The sequence below is a fragment of the Sturnira hondurensis genome, unplaced genomic scaffold (assembly GCF_014824575.4).
Source record: "Sturnira hondurensis isolate 20B ecotype Veracruz unplaced genomic scaffold, ASM1482457v3 Scaffold0013931, whole genome shotgun sequence".
In the NCBI taxonomy this organism is placed as follows: domain Eukaryota; kingdom Metazoa; phylum Chordata; class Mammalia; order Chiroptera; family Phyllostomidae; genus Sturnira; species Sturnira hondurensis.
In genome coordinates, this window is record NW_028086562.1 from 1356869 (window position 1) to 1382052 (window position 25184).

General features: G+C 51.6%; 1 protein-coding gene across 1 annotated transcript in view; it reads right to left on the minus strand.

Moving 5' to 3' along the window:
• Positions 1 to 25184, minus strand: part of CAMTA1 (calmodulin binding transcription activator 1) — a 722747-nt gene that overhangs the window by 532985 nt on the left and 164578 nt on the right. The gene's annotated exons all lie outside the window — the stretch shown is intronic.

The window sequence follows — 25184 nt, forward strand, 5'->3', positions numbered from 1 at the left end:
TCTACATTACACACTCTTTCTCTTCAGCTCTGTTTCTGCCGTAAACTTGGACCCAGGAGTGTGTCAGGAAGAAAATGCTAAAGGCTATTTCTGGTTGACATTAAGTGCACATCCAGGCCTTACTATCAAAGGGAACAAATAAAAAGTCAAAGTCACCACAACTGCCAGGAACACCAGTGACTAAGTACACGAGAAATACAGGGGCAAGTGAGGGCCAAGATTAAAGAACAGATAGGACAATGTCGACTGGCACAAACGGACCTCTGGGTAGTGAAGTACATAACTAAGGCTCAATGACTCCCTCCCCCTGCATCCAGTGGGCCTCCCCGGGGTCCCACTTTCGGGCTTTGACCTTAATTGCCAATATTTAAACGCAGCACAGTGTCCTGCTATTGAGCCTCAGAGCAGCCTTTTCATGCTGATATTCAGGATGTTATCAGGAATCTCAGCACCAAGAAGGGGTGTGTGGGTGTGTATGTGTGTGCAAACACAAACAGGAAATGAGGGTCAGAGGGCAGAAACTTCTGGAAGCGTGAACTCCAGCCACGGCTTAAAGATTCCCGGCCAGGAATGCACCCAGACCCTCTGCTGTGAACTCTCGGGAAAAGCCACCAGCACCAGGCCAAACCTACCGGCATGGCCAGGAAGACTTCAGGCCGGAGGTGGTGGACAATAATCGTTGCCCCCAGGCATCAAGATCTCGGTCTGTTCAGAGAAATGCCACCCCCACCGCTATCTTCCTGAATGGGAAACTCATGAAGGTCTCTAAGCCACTTTGAAACTAATTTCATGGTCTTAGCTTGTGTCCAAATTCTGACGGGAGTCGCGGTGCAGCAGCAGGCCCAGAACCGCCGCCCCCAATCCTTCCTCTTCTCCCTCTGGCCTCTCCCTCCGGGACACATTTACCTGGGTCACACACTGGCCGTGACACACGTGCCCCCCTACGTACAAGCAGAAGGGTAGCACGCTCGCAGCCCCTGGCTATGACGGCACGTCTCCTTTCCAGGCCGCTGCCCAGGCAGTCCCACGCCACCGCCCTGGGTCAAGTCTCAATCACTCCTTGGAGGCAGCTCAGACACCACTCCTCCAGGAAGCCTGCCGAGACCCAAAACCCCGCCACCCTCCACCCCACGAGTGGGTAAGCAGCGCTCATCTGCGCGCTAATCAGATTCTCTACCACTTCACGGGGTGGCTCCACTGAGATCATCTGTTTGGGTCTCCGCCCTCCCACTCCTCTGGGAGCATCCTGAAGGCAGAGGCCATGTCTCAATTCCTGAGGTGTCTACCCAGTAGACAGCCCGACACCTGGCAGAGAGATGCCCCCCAATTCCTGGTGAATGCAGCTACACCCACCCTCCTCAACAACCGCGCCCCGCTGAGGCCAGAGAGGCGGGTGAGACGTACCCAGAAAGAGGCCGATACATTGCACCCCGGTCTCCCACAGTTCCTTGCGCACCTGGGGCCTCGACCACCCCCTCTCCACAGCACAGCTGCACAGCCCGGGCCCCAGGCCTGCAGAGCCAGCTCGCGGGTCTCCTGGCCCGGACCCCCACAGGGGAAAGTCATTGCATTCAGATCAGCTGCCTCGGCAATAGGTCAGGCTCCCAGAAGCCTCCCCCAAACTCTGATTAACGAGCAGGAGCAGGCCCCGCGCATCTCATTACGCACATAGCGGCAATGAAACCACCTCTGCTTTACAGTTGTGCGCAGGCCATAAAAGTGGGCACTATCCCAGCCTTCAGAGGGAACAGGCTGTGAATACTGAAGCAGCCCCGGGCTATTAATCCGGCACCATTAGTCTTAGGGAGTCACCCTAGCCCTGACCCCCAGAAGTGAATTTCTCTTGCTGTCCATTTCTCACTTCAAATTATCCACAGAGCCACAGTACCTACCACCTGTGAATTATTTGATATTTTGGAGAGGAAAGTAAACAATATAAAAAATCAGCAGAACTTAGGGGATCTATAAATTCTTAGTAAGTTATTTTCGGAGTGAGGGAAGCTGATTCATATGGCACTTTACTTCTGAAGATTAATTTAGGTTGCTTTTTTCTTTTATTAATAGGAGGTAAGCACCCTGGAAAGATCCCATTTCCATTCTCCGCAGCCCCTGTCAAGGGGATCCCAGGCCCACAGCCCACATTTGAAGGTTTATCCCCCAAAGGCATTCGTGGAGCAGACACTGCACCAGCGACCCGCCAGGCGAACAATACATCACACGGCACCAGCGAGACATGCACCTCGGCGGCTTTGTTTGTGAAGGCGGCGGCACACTGCCGGGGCCGGCGACGGAAGACCGGAGCCACACGTCTGCCCCGCCAACTTTCCTCGAAGGACACGGGAAGCGGCGCCTACCCTGCACGTTCCCTACTTTACACCTACGCAAACCGACGAGGCCTGACTGGCCACTGCTCTCCCCGTCGTTTTTGAAGCTATTTCCCTCTCTCTGGGGATCCTTAGCCCCGCCATGCTGTTCCCACACGTGGGTTCTGCTTTGTTTGTTCCGTTGGGGCCCTGCCCTCCTTTTCCATAGCAGGGCGCGGGTCTTCTTTGTGCCCTCAGCCACAGTTCTCTCGAGCACGCCTCCTCGTTCGACGGCAGCTCAGACTCCCATTACACGTGTGTTGGACCTTCTTCCCCACGTGTTCCATCGGCACACCCTGGGGCTGCCGCCCGGAGGAGCTCCTCGGGGTCGCCTGATGCTTTGTGAACTCTCTCTGAGCAGAGCGTCCATTCGCTCACCCCGTGTCTCAGGACTTGGTGGGGGGCGCTTTTCTTTTTAACTTTCAATACTATGTATTTGTATTTTTAGAATAACCAATGGATCCACCTTTTTAAACTGCCCCATTATCTCCTAGTCAGGTCTTATGGATTTTACTTCTTATTTCATCTCTTCAAACAGTTTACATGTTCGGTCTAACATCTTCTGACTGCTCTGTTTTATCTGGTTCCTAACATGTGGGTCCCCCTCCACCTCATCCATCTGTTATCTCCTGGGATGGTGGATTTACTGTTTGACTTATAATTCTGGTCTGAGAGCTGATCTACATTGAGAGTCCCCCAACCCTCCCCCCGGGAGTCCCATGTGTGCCCCGAGTTGAGGAAGCTCCCCACGGGTGTAAGTTTCACACATGCAGCTGACAAAGCCTTGAGGCCCCGCCAGCTCTAGACTGGATATCACGTGAGGGTCTCAGCCCCGCGTGGCCAGGGCGTGATTTGCTCTCTAATCTATGTGTGTTGTAGGCTCGGCTTCCCGTTCTAGCAACAACCTGGACGTCCAGAAACTCAGAAACCGAGATCTGACCGAATCTGACTTTTTTTAAGGGAAGCTGCTCTGCGTCGCCCTAGACGACTTAGGGAGGCTGAGCCGAGATAAAAACCTTGCTCCTCAAGTTCCCTGTTTCACAGCCAAGGCCCAGCACTGCCCCCACCTCCCATCCACCTCACACCCATCCTTGGCCCTTCCCGTGGGTCGCTCTCACCAGCCAACCAAAGCCGTAAAGAAGGGACAATAAGAGAGATTGCACACTGCTGGGGACGGGGACACAGGAGAGAGGCGAAGGGGCGATGCCCATGAGCAAGAGAAGGAGAGACCATCTTCTCCAAACTCCAGCCAAATCTCAAAGGTACATGACTGGCGACTTCCAACCCACTCTGCCAATCGTCCTGAGTGACATTTCTGTCCCAGACGTGACTGGTCACAGAGGAAAGGACAGGCCCTGGAGCCTGGGGGTGACGCAGAACTTGGCCCCTGACCAGCTGTGTGGCCTTTCCCAGGTCACCTCCCTTCCCCTCCCTGAGTGTCTGGGGACAAACAGAAGCACAATTTCCGAGGTTTGTCATGCAGACTAAGCTGCTCCCCAGGGAGCGGTCGTTGGTGTTGATGTTGATAATGACCTTGGAGCACTCAAACCCCAGAAATAACCCGCCCTGGCCCAGAGCTCAGCGTCCCACCCTCCACCCCCGGCTTTACAGGGAAGCAGAGTACAGGCTCTTGTTCAAGCTGAGTGTCCAAAAACATTTCCTCACTGCCCTCCCACTGCAAATGGGTGAGGCTTTCTAACAAACGCTTCATTGGAGTAGCACCGAGAGCAAATAAACCGGGTACATTCAGTGTGTGCAGCTGACTGATCCTGACGTATGTCTACACCTGAGGACAGCACAAATCAAGACAGCGAACAAACCTGTCATCCTCCCTCCTGCCCCTGCGCACGTTGTCCAGTGGGCAGGGTTTGGTTATCACTGAAAATCAAATGAAAAAGAAGGAGAGAGAAGGTGGAAAGGGAGAAAGAGAGACAAAGGAAAAGCGAGGCAGCAGGGAAACACGTGTGTAGCGCCACGCTCCGGCCTAGAAAGACGGGAGAGAGAGCCGACTGGTTCACACGCAGGGAGAGACAGGAGGGAGGCTGAGGCGGGCACATCTGTCCGCTGGAGGAGGCACCCACTCCTCCGGTGGCTCGAGATGCCTGCTCAGGTGTGGGGCTCCAGCTCACCAGGGACCCCACACCGCTGGGCTCCATTGCACTGCCCCATTTTTCACTGTCAAGGCCCTGCTGGAGCACAATCCATCACAGGCACGCTCGGAAACCACCCGTGTAAATGCAGAGTGGTCCCACCTGGCAAGGGCTTGCGTGCCCAGAAGGGGGTTCTCAGAGCACCTCTGACCCCGGGGTCTGGTCAGCCTCAGCCACGATGGCCACTGGCCCCTGGGCAGGTCCACAGGCTTCTTCCTTGGCCTGAGCATAGAGAAGGGTTAAGAGCAGAGAGTGAGCAGGCCTGCGAGACCCATGCTTCTGCAGGATGCAGCCACCATGGCCTGGAACCCGAGAGGCTGGTCCAGGGCAGGTGAGGCCCCAGCCCAGAGCACGAGATCTACCCAGCTTTGAGCAATGGCCTGTGAGAGCAACTGCCGAGCTCCGGTCCCCATGGAGGAGGACGCCCAGGTGCTTCCTGAGGGCTGGGGTCAGCCCTGCCACTACTCAGCCCTGTGGCTGGCCCTGATCATCATGCTGTCCCATGTCACAGCTCAAGGCTCAACTCGCACCCCTGAGTCTAGGATGAATTACTTCAGGACTCAGAACAGAACTGCCCATTCCACGCACGCGCCCTCACAACTCTTGTGGGAGAGCAGACCGCGGCCATGCCTGTGTCCCTGGATAACAAACCAGCAAACACCAGCCAATCTGGTGTTTGGGTCTAAGCTGTTTCTGGAACCACAAGCCACATACTTGGGAACGAGGAGAAAGGGGAGCGCTGGCCCTCAAGGCTGTGGCGCAGAACGTCTGCCCAGGAGCTGGAGCAGGGAGGGTCCGGGAGGAACAGGGACTGAGTTTCTCCGGGAAGCAGTCTGGGTCGGAGACAAGGGGCTTGCAGTGCTCTGCGTCCTTGTTTCCTGTCTTGATGAAAATTTGTCCATGTTGACACGGTACCAAAACAAACAGGTCTGGCCTGTGGTATTGTCATTTATGTGGCTGCTCTCTTGTTCTCTGACGCCCTGCAGCATTTGTGACAGTGAAGCACTGTCCCCTCTGGGAAGCTGAGAGGGAACCTGGAGCCTGTCACTCCACAGTTTTGGGCCTGGTCACTGCCGCCCCACACCGGGAGCTGCCCTCACCCCTGCATCTCCTCCTACACGGTATCTTGTTGAATTCGCACGCAGCCTGAATCCCAGCCCCAGCCCCAGCCCGATCTTCCTCCTTCGGAAGGTCTGCTCTGACAAGCAGGCTGGAGTTCAGAGGGAACTGTTCCACATGTCCCCAACACACCTTTACAGAAAAACAAAGACCCGACCACCAAACCCCTTCAGGTAGCTCCCCAGGCCCACCCCTGTCTTCAGGGAGCCCCACCCCCCCACGTGCCAGCCAGGGAACCCAACCAAGGCCCAAAACTCCGGGGAGCACTGGACTGAGGCCACAGCAGTGGTCTCAGGCCTTGCAGGACCTCGGCCTGCACTCGGTGCACGGGCCAGGTGCGCCCTGCCGCTGGAGCACCAGGGCGCGCAGGTGCCCACTCTGCCTGCCACAGCCGTCTGGCCAGGGCAGCAGCCCACAGAGTCAGAGGTGGACCGGACACCCTGAAGCAGGGAGGCACGGTCTTCTCCTGTCCCCAGCGCCCTCTCCTCTGGGTCCCCGGGCTGCTTCCCGGATGCTGAGCACAGACAGCAGAGCCAGGGCAGCAGGTCGAGCTGGCTTCTCTCGGGGTAAAGCGATGCCAGAAGAGGCTAGAAGCTTTAATGTCTAGGAAGAGAAAGGATCGACATTAAAACTGAGAAACGACTCCAAAAATGGCTTTGACCCCAAGGACGGGAAACAAATCTCGCCTCACATATGCACGCTCTGTGATTACCATGGCTACGTGACTGGAGGAGACACCGCTACCGTTTGGTACCGAGACCATATTGTCCCTGCTAAAAAGACATCTATAAAAGCAGCCTTCCCTCAGAGCTTGCTTTGCTAGTCTGTCTGCATCATTGGTGGGATAAGTCTGGGAGGGGCGGGGCAGGGTTCAGAAAGAGAGGGAATATTTCTAAACTGACCACGGAGTTCCCAGATAGGGAGAAAAGAGCGTCCTACTGAGTCTCATCCCTTCCTACTCTTTCTGGAGTGAAGACAGTAGTGCAATGTTGTCCCCCCTTGGGGCGAGCACACTGGGCACAGGAAGCGCCCACCAGGCCTGCACCAGAAGCAGTCATCACAGGCGGGCCCAGCACTTCCCTGTCGCCTCCAGCTGGGTCTCACTCACTGTCTCCATACCCCCTTTGTGGTCAACCCATTTGAGACCATAAAAAAGTGTGCCCCACGGAACCACTCTCTGACCTGGGAGTGGACAGAGGATCCAACCCCCCAGCTCCACCCACCAATGTGATCTGGGCGTGACTCCTGGCCCCAAAGGGCACGACAGGACTGGACAGGGTCGGTGCAGAGTCTGTGGAAACCGTGGCGGGGGGACCCAGGAATGCTTCGCAAGTCTGTCTGACTCTGATGCTCCGGAGACTCTGTCTGACATCGAGGCCTGGAGGGGGGCCACACCGTCATGTGAGGACAGAGCTGCACCCAGGGCCGCACCAGGCCCCCCCGGGGAGAAGCCCCGTCAGATTCCTCACTCTGCTCTTCTGCGGGAGGCAGAGCAAACGGTACAGAGAGCACAGCAGGGCTGGGCTCAGGCACCCACCCCTCGGACACACGTTTCCGGGCCACCTGGACAGTCCCTCCTCAGGAGGTTTATCCACAGGACGCCCACCTGAACCTGGTGACCCCAGGGAAGGAGGCAGAAGAAAAAAGAATGATCCACAAAAATTAGATGGGGCCCCATCTACTTCTTCCTGCTCTCCCTTCGTTTAAAGAAAAGACATCAAACAGTATTCCCAAATCCTACGAACACGAACTCTCAAGTTCAAGCTGACACGGAGCGGGCACCTCACAGACACATGCGGAGCAAGTGCAGGTGCTAATGAGCAGGGACCTCACCTGCGTTTTTCGGACCGTAAGACACACCTAGGTTTTAGAGGAGAAAATGGGGAGGGCGGGGGTTGAAGCAAAAAACGTGGTAAAATATTTAATACATAAATAACATAATATTTCACCAATGTAAATGTAAACAGAAGTCAACAGCAGCGTTAACAACCATTATTCCTCCCAAATCCGGGGGTGGGGGTGGGACGGGGGGGTGTCTTATAGTCCGAAAAATATGGCATGTCTCACACAGAGGGCAAGCTAGTGCGTGCGCGCGCCCTCCCTGCACGTCTGTGAGTGTGTGGGTTAGGTCCCATAGCCTGTCTCAGAGTTTGAAAACACCATACACATCACCTGCTCCAGCCTCCTCACTTAACAAATGGGTGCAAAGTAAGGTAAACAAAATAAAGATCAGAGAGGGAAAGCAACCGAAGCAAGGCCACACAGCTGGGATTGCAGGGCCAGACCACAGCCAGGCTGCGCCTCCCTCCCTCCCAGGGAGGTTCAGAGTCCTCGTGGAGCCACTCCCACAGGGCCTGGTGGCACCTCCTGGGGATGTGGCCCCGTCCTAGACACGAGCTGTTGAGGACTATGACGGGGGACCTGAGAACAAGAAGGACATGAATACAGACCCTGCAACTGAGCCCGAGAGGTGCTCACAGAGATGGGGAGGTGGGTAAGCAGGGGGAGAGAAACCCCGTTATCAGGTTACCTTGACTCCCTTCTCCTGTGTCTCCCACCGACAGAAAGCAGAGAAAGAGCAAGCGCTTTCGATTCAGGAAATTGACCGTTATGTTTATCAGAGAATTTTTCACAACGGGAAAAATCCTAAAGTTTGAAAAATTGATTTCCCTTCCACATCACTCACTGTGGTTCACTCATTCATCCGTCCGACAGCCGAGCGCCCACTATTTGCGCAGCACTCGGAAGGTTATAAAAACGAATCCGTGACCCTGCCCTCTTGCTCTAGCGACACAGGACCTGCAGAAAAGGAGGTGGAATTCACCGAGGGAAGGTGCAAATAACATGCGAAGGCCATGGACCCCGCAACCAAGAGGAACCAGCCCTGCTGCACACCTGGGATGAGTCTCAGAGGCCTCGGGAGAGGGGAGGAGCCAGCTTAAACATGGTGCTCTCGAGGGGACCAGCCCGGGAGGGTGGGCAGCTGCTGAGTGACTGCCGGTTCGGCCGAGACTGGGGGGACCCAAAGGAGCAGCACCAGGGAGTTTGGGGCGATGACGCGGTTCTCTACCCTGATGGTGGTGGAGGCTCCATGCATTAAGGTTCGTAGAACAACTGCACACACACCGCAAAAAGCCAATTTGACAGTATGGCAATATAAAAACAAAATTTTTTAGAGTTGAAAAAACATAATACCACGTGGATTCAGAGGAATGACACAGTAGCTCCGGACTCCTGGAAGATACCTGGTCAGACCCTGAAGGCTGCCAGGAGCGGGAACCGGGGCAGCCGGCCACTTCAGGCAGAAGAGGCGAGCCAGGTGCTGTGGTGGGGACGCACTGCAGACCCCTGGACTCGATGGACAGGGAGATGAGGAACACAGTGTGGGGGGCTCAGGACACACGGCAGAAACCTGGTGGTTACCAATCGCCTCGAACCGTCTCCCCTCAGCCCAACTGCTGTGCGGTGAGGACAACACAGCGCAGGGCACAGGAGCCAGGGCCTCTGAAGACCAGAAATCTCAGACATGCCAAGGCGCCGGTCACCTAGCAAAACCCACAGTGGCACAGGGATGGAAACTTCCAAATCTGTTCTGAGAGTGAGTTCAGCTTTCACACTGTCTTGACCTAGGATAACAGCATCTGAGACAATTAGTGCAGGATGAAAACTTACAGATCAGCCACCTCTTGAGAGAGGTAGCCTTCAAGAATTTGGAAAAGAAAGCTCCGTACTTTCTCCAGAAAAAGACACACAGAGACCCAATTCTGCAAATGATTTCCAGATTTTCCTCAACCCCGATGCTCACCCCAGATGCATTGGGGCTCTCACTGTCCACATGGCCCCAAAGGTCACAGATCTCCCCTAGAACCTGTAACCATCGACACACTGAACCAGGCCAGTCCCCAGTCTCATGAGGGGCCTGGAGACGGCTCCGGAGGTGAGTTACTGGGAGAGTTACCGGCTTCGAATGCTGAGTTACTGGGAGAAACTCAAGGCAGGCAGCCAGGGCAAGCGCTCAAGGCCCTCCCGCATTAAACAGGAGCTCCGGCATTTTGTCCTGCAGTCTGGTCGAGCTCAGTTGCAGAGGGCTGGTCCCTCCAGGCGGCCCTGTCACTGCAGTGTGTGACCGTGCAGGGAGCCAAGACAGCTCACATTTCTGGAGGGCGTTGGGATCCCGGAGAAGGAGCCTGTCTCCAGCTTGTTCACAGTTGACTGAATCTCCAACCCCCTCAGGCCTCCTGGCTATTTATAGCTTCACACCCCAAACACAAACTGTTGTTTGCAGCTTTTCCAAGGCCTCGCTCAAGGCTGGCTTCTATTCAGATTTCCATATGTGCAGACATTGAACAGACAAGGGGTGTCAGGACCAGAGGCCGGTGAGGCCACCCCAGAACCCGAGTGCCTGGGAGCAAAGCCCAGGCCTTCCCTTCCCTGGTCGGCAGGGAACCAGCCCCTCCCCCAAGGCACACCGACCCAGCCTGTGAGCCAACCCCAGTAGGCCCTGTCCCCTCCCCCCGGTACAGCGGCCCCTCAGAGCCTGCATGGTGGGCACACTCCCCTCCCGTGCAGACTGGTCTATTTTAAGAGCCGTATTTTTAGAACAAGCACATGTGCCAGGTTTCTGTTTCAAGATCACGGCCTCACCTCTGGTGGCAGCGGCACAACCCGGCCTCCTCACCCTTGGCTTTGGAGGATGCTCTCAGGACCCGTTTGTGGTTTGGGCTTTAAAAAGGGACAGTCTGTAGGGCCTGGGAGAGGAGATGCACGACATGAAGGACAGTCCCACCGGCTCCTGGAAGCTGAGAGCTGAAAAGTCACCCTTACCCTCACCCCCCAAAATATACGCATGAACCAGCATGCTGTAAAGGGCCAGATGCACACCTGGGAGGCAGCGAGTTGGGTTCTCACAACTCCGGGTCCCATCCTGACCTCCTGCTACCTGCAGCCAGGATCAGAACACACTTGTGAGGTCCCTACAACAGACAAACTCATAGAGACACAAGGCAGAATCGCAGCTGCCAGGGGCTAGGGCAGAGGGGAAAGGGGTGTTATCATTTAGTGGGAACACGGTTTCAGTTTGGGGTGATAAAAACGTTCTGAGCACGGCCCCGTCCCGGTGGCTTGTCTGGAGCATCAGCCAAATACACCAAGGATGCAGGTTCGATCCCCAGTCAGGGCACATACAGGAGTCAACCAATGAGTGCACAAATAAATGGAAAAACAAATTAATGTTTCTCTCTCTCTCTCTTTTAAAAAGTTCTGGAGATGGATGGTGGTCGATGGCTGCACAACAATGTGAGTGCACTACACCCCACTGCCGTGCACACGGGAAAGTGTTTCAAATGGTGGACTTTACGTTACGTGTATTACAGCACAGTTTTTTAAAAGACCGCTTCATTCCCAGTTCTACTTCGAAACCGGGCTCTCCAGGAGCCGCCAAAAGGTCCACTGTGGTCCTGAAACACACGGGTACCACCTTACTTCTGCTCAGACGCTCCCTCTGGTGGGGGGGGCAGGGGAAAGGCTTCCCATCTATCACTTCAACAAATCCATTCAAATATTTATCAAGTACCTGCAATGCGTAAGCCAGCGACCTGGGTGCTAGGGACATAGGGACGGAAAGAGAAACGAGCAGCCCTGGGCTCACGGGACTAGGACTTCCACTCAGACAAGGAGAAAGAATCATCAGCATCACCTGCAGTTTATTAGACAGCGACAGCGCTGCGACGAGAAACGAAACACGGGAGAGATGGGAAGCACCGGAGGGGCGGGGTGCACCTGTTGCCGTGACCCGGAAATGCCTGGGCACAAACGTCTTCCCTTTTCAGAGCTGAATCACATTCCATCACACGGATCTACCACACTGTGCTTACCCACCCATACCCCTCTGTGGGCACGGGTGTCACGGCCGCCACTGGGCTAATGCTGCTAAGAACACAGGTGCATGGATGGTCTCCAATACCCCGCCTTCAGTCCTCGGGGATAGACACCCAGAAGGAGAATTGCTAGGTCACAGACATCCTGGTTTCCACAGCGGCTGCACCACTTTACCTGCCCCCCAAAAGTGCGCACGGGCTCCCAATGCTCCACACCAACAGGGGCATTTTTCAGATGGGACAAAGTGTGGCACGTTTGCATGCTGCCAGGACAATCCAGGAAAGAGAGGAGAACAGATGACTGGGAAGGCGGGAGACCAGGATCAAGACCAGCAGAGCCGGTCACCCGGCAGGCCACTCCCTCCCCGACCACGCTTAGCTCGCGGGTGCAGGCAGGTCCTAGGCAAGCCCTGCCTTACCCAGGATTGTGGTCTTTACCAGCTGAGCACTGTGAAGTGAGAAAGGACCAGAATCAGAAGGAACAGAATTCATGGCCCTTAATCAAAGAGGGCAGGAAGTGAGAAGCAGGGTTAGGGCAGGTAGGAAGAGGCCCTCGTGGCATTGAAGGCTGGTAGTCCCGGGGGCAGCAGGGAACTCGGGAGGTGTAATGTTGGTGAGGACGAGGTCACACACAACATACACTAATGAGTGTCTCCATCTGCCAGCCTCTGAGTGACAGGACATGTTCAGTTCCCACCTTGCGGAGCTCACATCCCAATGGGGGAAATGGACCAAAAAGGAACAGAAATGCAGGGCCACAGGGCTTAGCACACACGACCTGGCCTGGGGCCCTGGGTGAAAAGCAGACCCAAACCCACAGCCTCATCAGTCGGACCTGGCTCCGAAGCAACGCACAAACCGCCTCACTGCTTGCCTGCGGGGGCGCTAGGCGCTTGCCATGACTGAGCTCGGCCATCCATCATGTCTGGCCACCGCCACGATGTCCCTCTTTCCTTCCTGTCCTACGCTCACACTGTACCATTTCTCCTTCAGCCACTATAAAAATCAAACATTGGCAATGCTGTACCACAGCAAATTGGACACAACCCACGACCCACGACCCATGACCTGCGACCCATGACCCAACTCCCTCGCCAAGGGTCATGGATAAACAGCACCTGCAGACCCAGTAAGGGGCAGATGGGCGTGGAGCCTCCTGAGGGCCCCCCACCCAGGACAGCAGTCTGAAGGGGCTGTTCATTCCCCCCAGCTCCTTCCCCGGCACTCGATGATAACAATACAAAGTAGGGTAATTATTTCATTCACCAAATAGCTCAGATAGTTTCAGATGCTACCAGAAGTGAGTGAAAAGGAAATTCTCTGCACTTAGTAATACGAAATAATCACCACCCAGCAGCTCGCCCTGGCTGGCCGTCCAGTTCCTTTCAAGGCCACTTGTGAGGGGTCCCAAATTCTTATGAGAGTTCAATGAGCAAGACAAAATCATCCACTCGTACAAGTTCACCAACCGACTCAGTACAGACACGGGGTCAGAACGCGCCCACCTGGTCACTGGCCCAGGGGCTCTGGGGAGGTTGCCTGGGGCCCAGCCACCTCAGCTCACCCACCAGGCCAGACCCAGCTCCTCCCTTCTCCAGGGACCTTCTGCTGAGACACAGGGGTCTCCCCCACCCCCCCAGAGCCAGCCTCATCCCTGGCCCATCCACACCCTCCCACCTTGTGTCGTTAATTAAAACCAGAAATAAACAAGCCACAAAGCTTCCCTTCGGCATGTACTCCGTGCAAGGCCTCCGCCCCATGACACGGCTGTCACCATCAAGGCCCACTGACATCTTTGCCGATGGCTCCCATTCCCAGTTCGCTCTACCTCCTCTCATTTCTGCTCACGCTACTTCCCTGCACTCTCTCACCCGGTATCCCCGTGTGGGGTTCTAAGAGTTTCATTGGTGTGAATCTGAGGCCCCAGATAGGAAAGAACGGTTATCTAAATGTCTGGTTGCTGTGTTGCATATCTGAAACTAATACAATAATGTGAGTCAACTGCACTGAAAAAACATTTTTTAAATTTTAGTAAAAATAAAAATATTGTGCCCTGGCATCCATTAAAAAAAATGGGTGTGTTAACACCCATTTTTTTTTTAAAGGTTCCTTTTCCACATGCTTCCATTGCCCAGACTCCGGGGCAGCACCGACGACAAGGTCGGGCCTCCAGGCCCCTGCGCTGCAAACCCAGCTGCCGAGAGGTGAGAGGTCACGTGCACTGAGGCCCCACACCTCCCTTTGTCTCCTCCCTGCCCGGGAAGGGCGCCCACCTGGGCCTCCCTCTGCCCACTCTCAGGGCCCGTCCACATCCGGGACTTTGTGCACCAATGGTGAGGGCACAGTTTTTACAAACTCTAGGTGTCTTCTAGGTCAACTCCACAAATAATCATGGAGTATCTACAACGTGTGAGGGTGTTGGGGTGGGGAGGGAAGTGGGGTAGAGCTAAAGGCAGGACTGCACACTGAGTCCCGACCACGAGGACCATGAAAGGCGTCCTAAGACCTTGAACCGGTTCCTGGGGAAAGTGGGAACACCGTGGGGGTCCCGAGGCAAGGAAGGCCCTAGGGAGGTGTTTTGTGTCCTCAGCTGACCCGGGAACCCCTCAAGGCTTGCCTCCTCCGCAAGGCCATTGGCTGCAGTACAAGCCACAGACGCTCTGAACCCTGGCGTCCCCGGCACAGGCCCCACGTTCAGACCCGGCGCTTCCTGAATTCTCTTCCCTGAGGCCTCAGCTCTGGTTAGCAGACAATTCTGGGAAATGCTCCGCACCCGAGGCCACTGCTGATGGCAGGGTCGGGGTCCTTCCTCCTGAGATCAGGGTCCCTCATGTAAGACACTGTGTGATAAAAGATCCATGAAGGGCTGGTGGCAGAGAGGCCCTCTTCTCAGTGTGGGTCTAGTTCCTTCCAAACCGATAACCGTCCCCTGATCACCAGGCCCGTGCAGCTAAAGGTAAGGCCAGTTACGGTAATGTCTCAAATGCTGGTTTTTATATTTACTTCGCTCTGGCAGCCTCATTGAAAATGTGAGTGTCATTAAAACCCATCACTGGTGCTCGATAGAAGCCAATGGGATATAAAGCAAAGTAAATACCTAAGTCCTCTGGTAAGAAAAACAAATCTAAAAATGGCACAACAATGCCAATGTTCAATTTCCTAGTGGCTAAAGGAGAAACAGTAGAGTGTAAGTGTGGGACAGAAAGGAAAGAGGGACACGGTGGAGGTGGCTGTACATGACAGGTGACCGAGCTCAGTCACAGCAAGCGCCCCGTGCCACCGCAGCCAAGCTCTAAGTCCTCCGCTCAGCACCCCGAGCAGCTGCCCACCCCCTCCCCAGCCCACTGCCCGCTTCCCTTGGGGGTGGGGGTCTTCTCCCACATCAGCTCATCCCGGTCACTACGCTAATTTTCGGTGCCTGGGCCGCAGGGCGATTCTGGAAGAAGAGGGTTGTTTGTTTTGTTCTGTCTTTTCATTAAATGAACAATAAAAGGAATCCAGGCAGCCCTCTTCGATTCAATAGGATTTCTTCAACTAACGCCACAACCCTGTATAAGAGCCCCATTCACTTTTTCCTTCTTTCCTCTCTTCCGTACTTTCTGAATTTCCTATGATAACCATGTATTAGTAACAGGGAAAAGGAAACTACGGTCTTACAAATCTCTGTGCTCACAGGCCTTACTACCCAGGGTTTCGAAGGCAGCGCTGGGAGAATCAGAAGACATCCCACCGCCCAAAGCAAGACTGGGTTCAAATCCGGGACGTTCCAAACCCAGAGCCCGAGGACAGATCTAAGAAGCAAGTCACAGTCTGACCCCAAGTCTAGCTAAGCCACGTTGACAGCGTTCATGGATGGTGAGAAGAAAGGAGACAGAGGAGAGAGAAGGCAGGAGGGAGCGGGGAAGAGAAGGTAATGAACCCGTCCATGGGTGGGCTAACTGGTTCTTTCCCCACAGCTGACTCGGGGCCCCTTGGAAGAACGCCCCCCACCTCATGTTCCAGGAGCCTTCAGATGGGCATCTGGCATCGGTCAGGCTCAGCAAATGGACTGCCCGTCTGGCTCGCTGGCCTCCGTGTAACCAGATGACCCAGAAGCCTGGTGAGGCTGGCATCTGAGAAGTTCTCGGGTGAGAAAAAGTAGATGTGCGCATCCCCAAATGGTACGGGGGCCCATCACTTTCCTCTGCAACTTCTCTGAAGGTTTAAAAGTTTTCAAACTAAAAGGAAAAACTGAATTACAGTGTTAGAAGTCAAGACTAAGTAACTCTCTCTAAGAAGGCGGGGAACGACTGCATCTGGACCTTTTCGCTAAGATCCGGTGTGGAGGAGGGGGCCGAGGAGGGGGCCAAGGAGGGGGCCGAGGAGGGGGGGCCTCTGAAGAGGCTGGCCCATTATATTCTGAAATGAGATGGTTTCCATACTTCCACCGCGGGCACAGTTTTGTTAGGGACACTTTTTTGCCTATATGCTGGCCATCATAAAAATGGCTTACAATTTTTTTAATGCAAACAAAATACACACATTTCCAAAGGTTCCGTGGGATCATGAGAACATTTAGCCCAAGTATGGGGTCACCGGAGCTCCGCCCAGCTGACCGGCCAAGCCCCCAGGCGGGCCTTCCAGAAGCCAGTCCAGGGCAGAGGCCCCCCCTCCTCATCCCCTCCCAACCAGTCCTGGGTTCCCTGACACAAGTCCTGCGACTGAGGCCCCAGCCGCCACGTTCCGAAGTCTGAGTGCAATCGACGCCAAACCCCCCACTTTGCAGGAAAAAACAGACATGGGCTCTCTGCTCCTTGGCAATCACTCTCTCAGACAGATAATTTCTCAGCATTAACCGGATGATGGGACTTTAGTGCATAAGGTGATCCACGCAGAAAATAACGCAGTGTCCACCATAACCCTACTTCTTAAGCATGCTGGGCTATTTTTATTTCAAAGAAAACGAGAGAACTCGTTTACTGTAACTGGGGTTCCAGTGTGCTCAGATCATCTCAAAACAGCCTACGTTTCAAAGCGGAATATACTCAATACCTTTGAGAAACAGCACAGCCCGGACCCTTTGGGGAGTTCATTTTCAAAATAAAAATAATAATGATGAATAACCTCATGTTTGACAAGTAATGAAAGACTTTGACATAAACCAGACACTTTGTAAAACTGGAGATTTCCCATCATTCTCTCCTCGACCTGTGATAACATGGGCCCACTCTTGGTGGCGTACGAAAATCACTTCTCTAACGGAAACAATCAGCCCTGAACAAAGCACCCGTGTGTCCTCCCCTGACCACCACCCTACGTGAGTAAGAGGTTACTTAAAACCAAAGAAATGGAGAAATCCCCCTTTATTTGGTTTTGCTGCCCCTCACAGTAATAAAAGTCCCAAAGCCGCCTTTGCCATAAGCGTGCACTGGTGAGGTCTGGGATCCCATCGACATCTCCTCCAAGAGCCGGGTCTAACTGCCACTGTTCTCACGGGGACCTCCCACGTACCCAGTGACCTATGCCCCTACATCCCAATCTCACACCCCACCCCCAACTCCCAGTCCCCAGACATGCTTCTGGATCCCAGTGTTGACAGAGCAGAATCAAAACAATCGAACTCACTTTAATACTATCCTTTGCAAAACCACAAGCCTGTGTTATTCTGAAGCCGAGGTCAGAAAAACACAGTGGTGGTCACGGGTATTGTTGTTCTAAACATTTCTGCCCCCCTGCTTTAGGAGACCCGAGGTCCTCAGCCACAGCAATTTTCCCCACAAGGGGCACTTGCCAATGTCTGGACATATTTTTTTATTGTCACAGCTGGAGACAAGTGCTATTGGCATCTAGTCGATAGGGGCCAGAGATGCCACTGAACATCCTACAAGGCACGGGACGGCCTCCGCCTCACCAGCCCCCACCCCCCACAGCAAAGAACAACCCAGTTCAAAATGTCAACAGCGGCCGGGTTGAAAAGCCTGGAGCTGAACAGAGCACCAGCAATTTGCCCCGGACCTTATCATGGGCCTTCGCAGAGTTGCTAGGACTTGTGTGTTTTGTCCTGTGGGCGGAATGCTGAGGACCAGGGGTTTAGGGAGCGCTTAGAAGCTGTGACGCCTGGGCCAACACAGCGTCCTCAGAGTGAGCCGTGACAAACCGGCACATTCCCTGTGTGACAGCCCTCGCACCCACACGTCCCAGAGCCTCTGGACCTCAGCAAGGCAGCGGCAGAGCCCCCCAGGTGGTCCTTATGCATTACATCAGCTAAGCCCTTACTGGCTAGATAGTAGGAGAGTCAGGTAGATTCATTGTTGGGTGAATAACAGAACTTGCAAATATGAAATACCAGATCCTGGTCACCCCAGAGGGAGGCCTCCAACAGCGTGCCATGGGCTTGGCCCTCAGCCCTACCCTGTAGGACGTAGCTATCAACACTTGAATAAGGTCACAGAAAGTACTCTTATGAAATCCCATGAATAACAACATCGAGAAGAATGCTGATACTCTGGCGGGCTGAGACGCGATTCACACAGACCTCAGCGGGTCTAGAACAGAAGAAACCGGCTCCATTGCAATCAGAGGCAGCCTTTCCGGCTCCCAAAGCACTTTCATACTAGGCTATTCCATTTGATCGCTGCCACCAGGCCATCGCGTGGGTGGGTCTCCTGACCCCCAGCCCAGTGTCCTCTCTGTTTCCCACCTGGCTCAGTGGTCAGGAGCCTGCACCTCGGTCCAAAGCCTCTCCTGGCTGGAGTCCAGGACCAGGGAAAGAATCCACTGGAAAAGGGTTTAGTTGAGCACAAACTCAAAAGGTGTCAACTTGGTGGCACTGAGGTGAGGGTAAGGTCAAGGGAAGGAGAACGGCAAAGCCACAGCCCTCCGGCTCTGATTGGCAGCCACGCCGGTGGCTTGGTGTTGGTCTGGCTGCCACATTTCAAAGCAGCACTGAACACAGAGCAGGACAATTAAGATGGAGAAGAATGTCAACACCAAGTTCTACGAAGCAGATGAAAGAAAGGGGACATGTGCGTGTTCACGGCCCCCTGGGAGCCCACGGTGGCCGTCTTCAACAGCGGGGCTGCTGTCATGGACAAGACAGGCTCGAGGTGTCCTCTGTGGTTCCAGAGGACTAATTCAAGGGGAATAATCTAAGCTCAACAGACAGAAGAACTCGCTGACCATCTGTACCACTCAGAAGTGACAGGCAGGTCCCCTGCCAAGTGGTGAGCTTTCCAGCCTTGAAAATATTCAAGCTCAGGATGGAGCTAAGAAAAGGGATTCAGACAGAGGCAGGGGCATTAACTGCCATGTGCTCATTCGGTAAATATGGACTGAGAGCTTTGACCTAGGTGCTGGGAGCGACAGCAGTATGCAAATGACACAGTCCGGTTCCGGGTTCCGGGTAGATTTGAGGGTCAGGGAAGATGAAGTCGTGGGAAGTGCTGCAAAGACATGAGTTGTTTTCGATAATTACGAACTTCCAATGGAATTTTCCCCTGATACTAGGGCTCCAATATTGAGGTCCTTAAAATGTAAAAGAAGTTGCAGTGTAACAACAAATTAGCTATAAATATTTAAGTGTGCAGCCAAAAGAAATTGTAGGGGATTCCCAGCAGCTTGGGATCTGTATTCCTTAGATGAGTAATTAGTGAGTCACTATAAAAGAAGCTGAAATCAACAAGACCTGTCACCTCCAAAGCCCCCCTTCCTGTCAGAGACACTGGGATGCTATAAAAATACGTCTCTGGCTCCCCACAAAGTCTCTTTGTGAATCAAACCTGACCATTTTAGACCACGAGCTGCAAACTGGGGCATCAGCAGCCCATTAGCCAAAAGGAGAGGCAGGACTCGGGAGAGGCTAACAAGTTAGGGTGGGGGAGTAGGGAAACCGAGTTTGGAAGTAAACATGCAGTGAACAATGAATCACTCAAGGTCAGAGCCAGGCCCCCAAGGAAATGGTCTGCAGGACCCACCAGAACAGGACTGTGGCCCTATGGCCTGGCCTGCTCCCCAGGATTTGGAAAGACTTCCAGACTACTCCACTGCTTGCTTTCCAGGTACTTCCCCACAGGACGAGCTCCTGAGTCATCAATGACCCTGCTCCGCAACTTATACCCAATCAAGGCCACCGGGAGCCAGCCCCATGCACCAGTGACCTTTAGAACAAAGACCTTCAAAGACAGAGGAAGGTCACAGGAAATGCACTGCCACCGGGTGCTGGCTCTCTTTGCAGAAGGTGCAAGAAGTACTAGACTGGGAGGTGGGAGAGGAGCCGTGTCCACGATCATCAGGGCTGCAAGGAAGAGGTCCAGTGTCCCAAAGCCCTCCTACATCTTGTCCCAGAGTCACTTCCCATCCTGTCTCTAGGGCGAGGACAGAAAAGAGCAGAAGCACCAGCCCCTCACACAGCACCAGCTGCAGTGACAAGGCCCAGCGAAGCTGCGGAGTTTACAACAATGGCAACAAGCCACCAGTGGCCCCTGAATGCACCACCCCATGAGCGAGGAGACTGCAGCAAAGGCCTGCAGCTCATAGAAAAGAACCTGCCAGGCCAGGATGGCCGGAGCGTGGGCAAGGACCACCTGAAATCGGAATGAGCAAGCCCAGACGTTCATATCACCAAAGTTCTCCACCCTGAGGGGTCCCCTGACCCCGTCCATCCTCCAAAACTCACCAGGAAAAGCCCAAGTGCAGCTCTGGGCGTCACCCCTCCCCCTGACTCCGAGGGAAATACAATGAGACCTCTAGGAAGCAGCCGCCCTAAAAGCAAGACAGGAGACACCTTGTATGTGTCCACAAAGCAGAAATAGTAGATAAAGCATAAGAATTCAAACTAAGCAAATAAATATCCTCCAAGAAATCAGAGAAGACCCCGGGACTATAAAGTGGGACCAGGCGGTTGTACAGCAGAACCAAGTGGAAATATGGGACATGAAACACACAAAGGCTTTCCCGAATGGCCGGAGTTTTGGTTTGCGGACACGAAAACCGTGCTGGAGGGGACGGTGGGTGGGATGGCTGTACAACGGTGTGGCTCGATGCCAACGAATGTCCAGTCACAAATGGTTAAAACGGCAAGCTGGGTATTATGTATAATTTACCATAACCAAAAAGGATATATTAGTGGTTATTTAATATAATCAGTATTTCAATGATACCATGACCGAAGAGACCCTGGCATTTTTTCCAGCACAAAGATGTCCAATAAAAGGGAGCTCTTAAACAATAATAGGTAAAATGACAAGAATGGTCCAGCCTCCACTCATGCAGCAAGTCTTTACTGAGCACCCACTACGTGCCAGAGCACGAAAGACAGCACGTGCCGCCTCCCGGGCCTCCTCCCACCCTGGCAGGAGAGTCAGAGAACGACTAAGATGAAGACATCAAGTGGCACGAGTGCAGCGTGGGGACAGGGGCTCTGGAGGCGGCCCGGAGAATGGGAGCGCGTCCCCAGGGGAGTAGGGAGGACAGGTGTCCCTGGGGAGGGTTCCTGGGAGTCAGGGCTCCTCTTGGTGACCGACGACCGGGGCAGACAGGGGTGGTGAAGGGATGACGACGCCCGGGGAGAGTTGGGGGCACGTGCCCAGCACACACGCGCTCCGGACCGCGCTCCGGACTCAGATGAGGGGGTGAAGGCTGCCAGAGGCTCAGACTGAGCATATTTTATCCCTAAAATAAATCACTCAAAAAACAGACAAAGAATAATTTAGTGAACAGAAAGATCACTCCAGGAAACTTTCTTGGAAAGCATCGAGAAAGAACGAAGAGATGGAAAATGTTTTTAAAGAAAGGGAAACACGAAGAACAGAAATGGACCTGTCGACATCCATGTTCTAGTGGGGCAGGGACACACATGGAGGGGACACAATGAAGAACCAACCACCGAGAATTTCCCAGAATTAAAGGAAGATGTCAAACCCTCACTGGAAAGGATGCTCTGAGCACCAGAGGCCAGATGAGCGAGACAGAGAAACATTCGACACTTCCGAAAGGAACAATTACTCAAGAAGACAGATGACCATGAAAGACATGCACCGAAAAGTCTGCCCCCCCAAAAACACAATGCACAGTAACAACTAACAGAGCTACAAAAAGAAATAGATAAATCAAAAAATTCTGTTGCAGACTTTAACATACTTTTCTTGGAAATTAACGGCTGAGACAGAGAAAAAGCAAATAACAAAGATAAAGAGATTTATGAAGGCTGAACTAAGAAACACCTGGAGAATTCACCCAGTGGAGAACACACATCTTTTCTGAGCACACATGGATCAGTTACAAAAATTAAACATGCACTGAGCATAAAGGAAGATTCAGTAAACACAAAAGAATCAATATCAAAGAAACCATGTTTGAAAACATAGCATAATACAATGTAAAAATATTAACAAAAGGGTCACTCACAAATCCAAATATTTGGGCACTAAAAAGCACTCTACTGATCCTTGTTGAAGGAAAAACTGGAAGGGACACTTTCATATACTAGAACACCTAGTAAAATCACTATCTGTCAAACTCACAAGATTTAAAGCAGGAATATGTAACCCACGCTCAAGACAAAAGGCAACCCATGGAGACTGATTCTGCGATGACACAGATGTTTACACTCAGCAAATCTTTTTACTCTGATGCTTTGACATCCTGTGGCCTTGCTGGCACCTGGAAGAGACTGCCCCTCCTATGATTAGCTAATTCTAGGGACGGCAAACAGCTAGGCCAGCTATGCGCCCCTTCCATATACAAGCCAACAACCTGAAGCCCGCACCCCCACCAGTTCCCGTACTGGGACCTCACAGAGCTCACACATGCGTACCACCATCCTCCTGCCCGAACCGCCTCTGAGCCAGGAACCAGACAAGCAAGGACGGACCCCAGAGCCCAAAGGCTGCTGGAGTTGCTCAAACCAGCCCACCCTACCCACGCATACCCTGCCTGGCCTTACCCTTTCCACAGAAACCACGGTGAAGGCTCCTGGCCGCATCTACTCCCCTCCGCCTCCTGAGCAGCCCTGGTGCTTCCCCGTGTGGCCCAACATGGCACACGGTGCCCCTTCATCCTGGCAACTGTGAGTAACAAACTATATTCAAAGGCAATCATCTTCTGATCTGTTGGGCGCACCATAGCTGAATAATAATGACCTATATTTTAAAACAATTTGAAATTAGAAGACAAATATTTTAAAGCAATTATTACAACTATATGCAAATAATAAAGGCAAATAAGTTTCTAATGAATAAACCGATAGGTCATCTCAGCAGAGAGGTGGAAACTACAAAACAAAATAAGCAAATTAAAATTCTATAACCAAAAAAATAAAATATCTGAAACACAATCATTCGATTGAAGATAATAGAAAAAAGAGTTGGTGAACTTGAAGACTTCTGTTCACTATAATTTCTGTTGACTTATCTTGGTGATTCTTAACTAGAGTTGTACCCTGGCTGGTGTAGCTCAGTGGATTGAGTGTAGGCCTGTGAACCAAAGGATCTCGGATCGATTCCCAGTCAGGGCACGTGCCTGGGTTGCAGGCTGGTTCCCAGCAGGGGATGCATGAGAGGCAACCATACATTGATATTTCTCTCCCTGTCTCCTTCCCTTCTTCCCCTCTAAAGATAAGTAAATTTTTAAAAAATCTTAACTAGAGTTGTTTTTGTACCCTTAGGGACATCTGGAAATGTCTGGAGACATTTTTGGTTGCCACAGCGGGGGGGCCATGCCACTGGCATCTAGTGACAGAAGCCAGGGATGCTGCGACACATAGTACAATGCACAGGAAACGCGTCCCACAAACCGAAAATAACAGTCTGACCCAAAATGTCAACTGTGCTGAGACTGATAGATTGTGATCTGAAAAACAAAATTATTTTTAAAAAGTGAACAAATGTCAGTGACTTGTGAAAAGATAATTCAAGATCAAATTTATGTACAATCGGATCCCCACCAGAAAAGAATGAAAATAAGGCAGAAATATATTTGAAGAAACAAATATATTTCTTCAAATGGATTTCTCCAAATAATACACAAAATTTTACCAAATGTGTTGAAAAACAGAAATTTTCAGATTCAAGAAGACAAAATAAACAAAACAAAGCAAAATACCTAAGTACATCATGGGCAAAGTAAATAACACCGAAGATAAAAAGAAAACCTGGAAAGCAACCAGAGACAAACAACACATTTTGTAACGGAAATAAATAACTTCTCATCAGAAATAAGAAGGCAGAAGAGAGAACATCATCTTTAATGTGCTAAAAGAAAAAAAACTGTCAACCAAAAATCCTATACCCAATAAGAACTTCCACCAGTAATAAAGACAAATAGAAACATATTCTATTCTATAAAAAATAAAATATAAAAAATCACCACCAAGAAAAGTAAAATGCATTACAGGGCCTATAGCACATATAGATGTAATACATGTAACAAGTGTAGCACGAAGAAGTGCATATACATTAAACTATACAGCTGCAAGGTTCTCACAACTCACATGAAGGTGCAAACACTAATTCTAAGCAGACTGTGAGAAGTTGAGAATAGGTTTATTATACTACCTACTGCAACCACCCAAAAAATGCAAAACATGCAAAGAGCACAGCAAAAAAGTCACAGAGCAATTAAAATAAAATTCATTTTAAATATTCAACCAAAAGAGCAGTAAAAAAAGATGAGACAAACTGAAAACAAATGCCAACATGATAGACATATAGTCGTCCCTCGCTGTATCGCGGTTCACTCATTGTGGCTTCACTGTATCACGGGGTTTTATTAAAATCTCTTGATGCAGTGAAGCCACAATAAGTGAACCACAATACAGCGAGGGACAACTATATACTTCACTGGTGAGTACCCATATAGAATTTTATATGCTATTAAAATTATGTAGGCTTATGAGTGAAGAAAGTGTTTAAGAGCATATGAAGTGTTCATAAGAGTGTGGCAAAGGTTAATAAGAGTGGGAAAGGTTTATAGGAGTGTGGGAAGGGTTTATAAAGCCTTATAAATATATATATATAAATATATAAATTTATATAAATATATATATAAATATATATAAATAACAAAATAAATATAATGCGCTACTTCGCGGATCTTCAACTATCATGGGGGTCTCTGAAACGTAACTCACGCAATAGGTGAGGGGTCACTGTAATTCCAACCATAGTGATAATTACATTAAATGTAAGTAGACTAAACAATCCATTTAAAAAGCAGAGATTGTCAGATGGATGACCTAGCTACATGCAGTCTACAAGAAACATACTTTAAATCTGAAGACAATGGAAGCAACAGATGAAAAAGATATACCATGCAAACCATAAGCATAAAAAGGCTGGGGTGGCTATATAAAGTTGTCTTCAAGGTATAGGGTGTTCCCAGGAAGAGAGACATTCATAATAATAACTGAGGGAATTAATGAGAGAGATTAGAACTCTAAATGTAATATGCTCAATAATAGAGCTTCAAATAGAAGAAGTAAAAATGGACAAAAATAGAGAAATGGACAAATCCATTCTCTTAATTGGAGATTTTAAAAATAGTGTCCGAAACGCATAAAACACCTAAGAATAAATTTGACAAATGATATGTAAAACCTTTCCACTAAATACTATAAAACAGGGAAATTAAAGAAGACTTAAATAAATGGAGATATATATCACATTTTTGGACTGGCGGACTTGGTGTTTTAAAGACGGCGA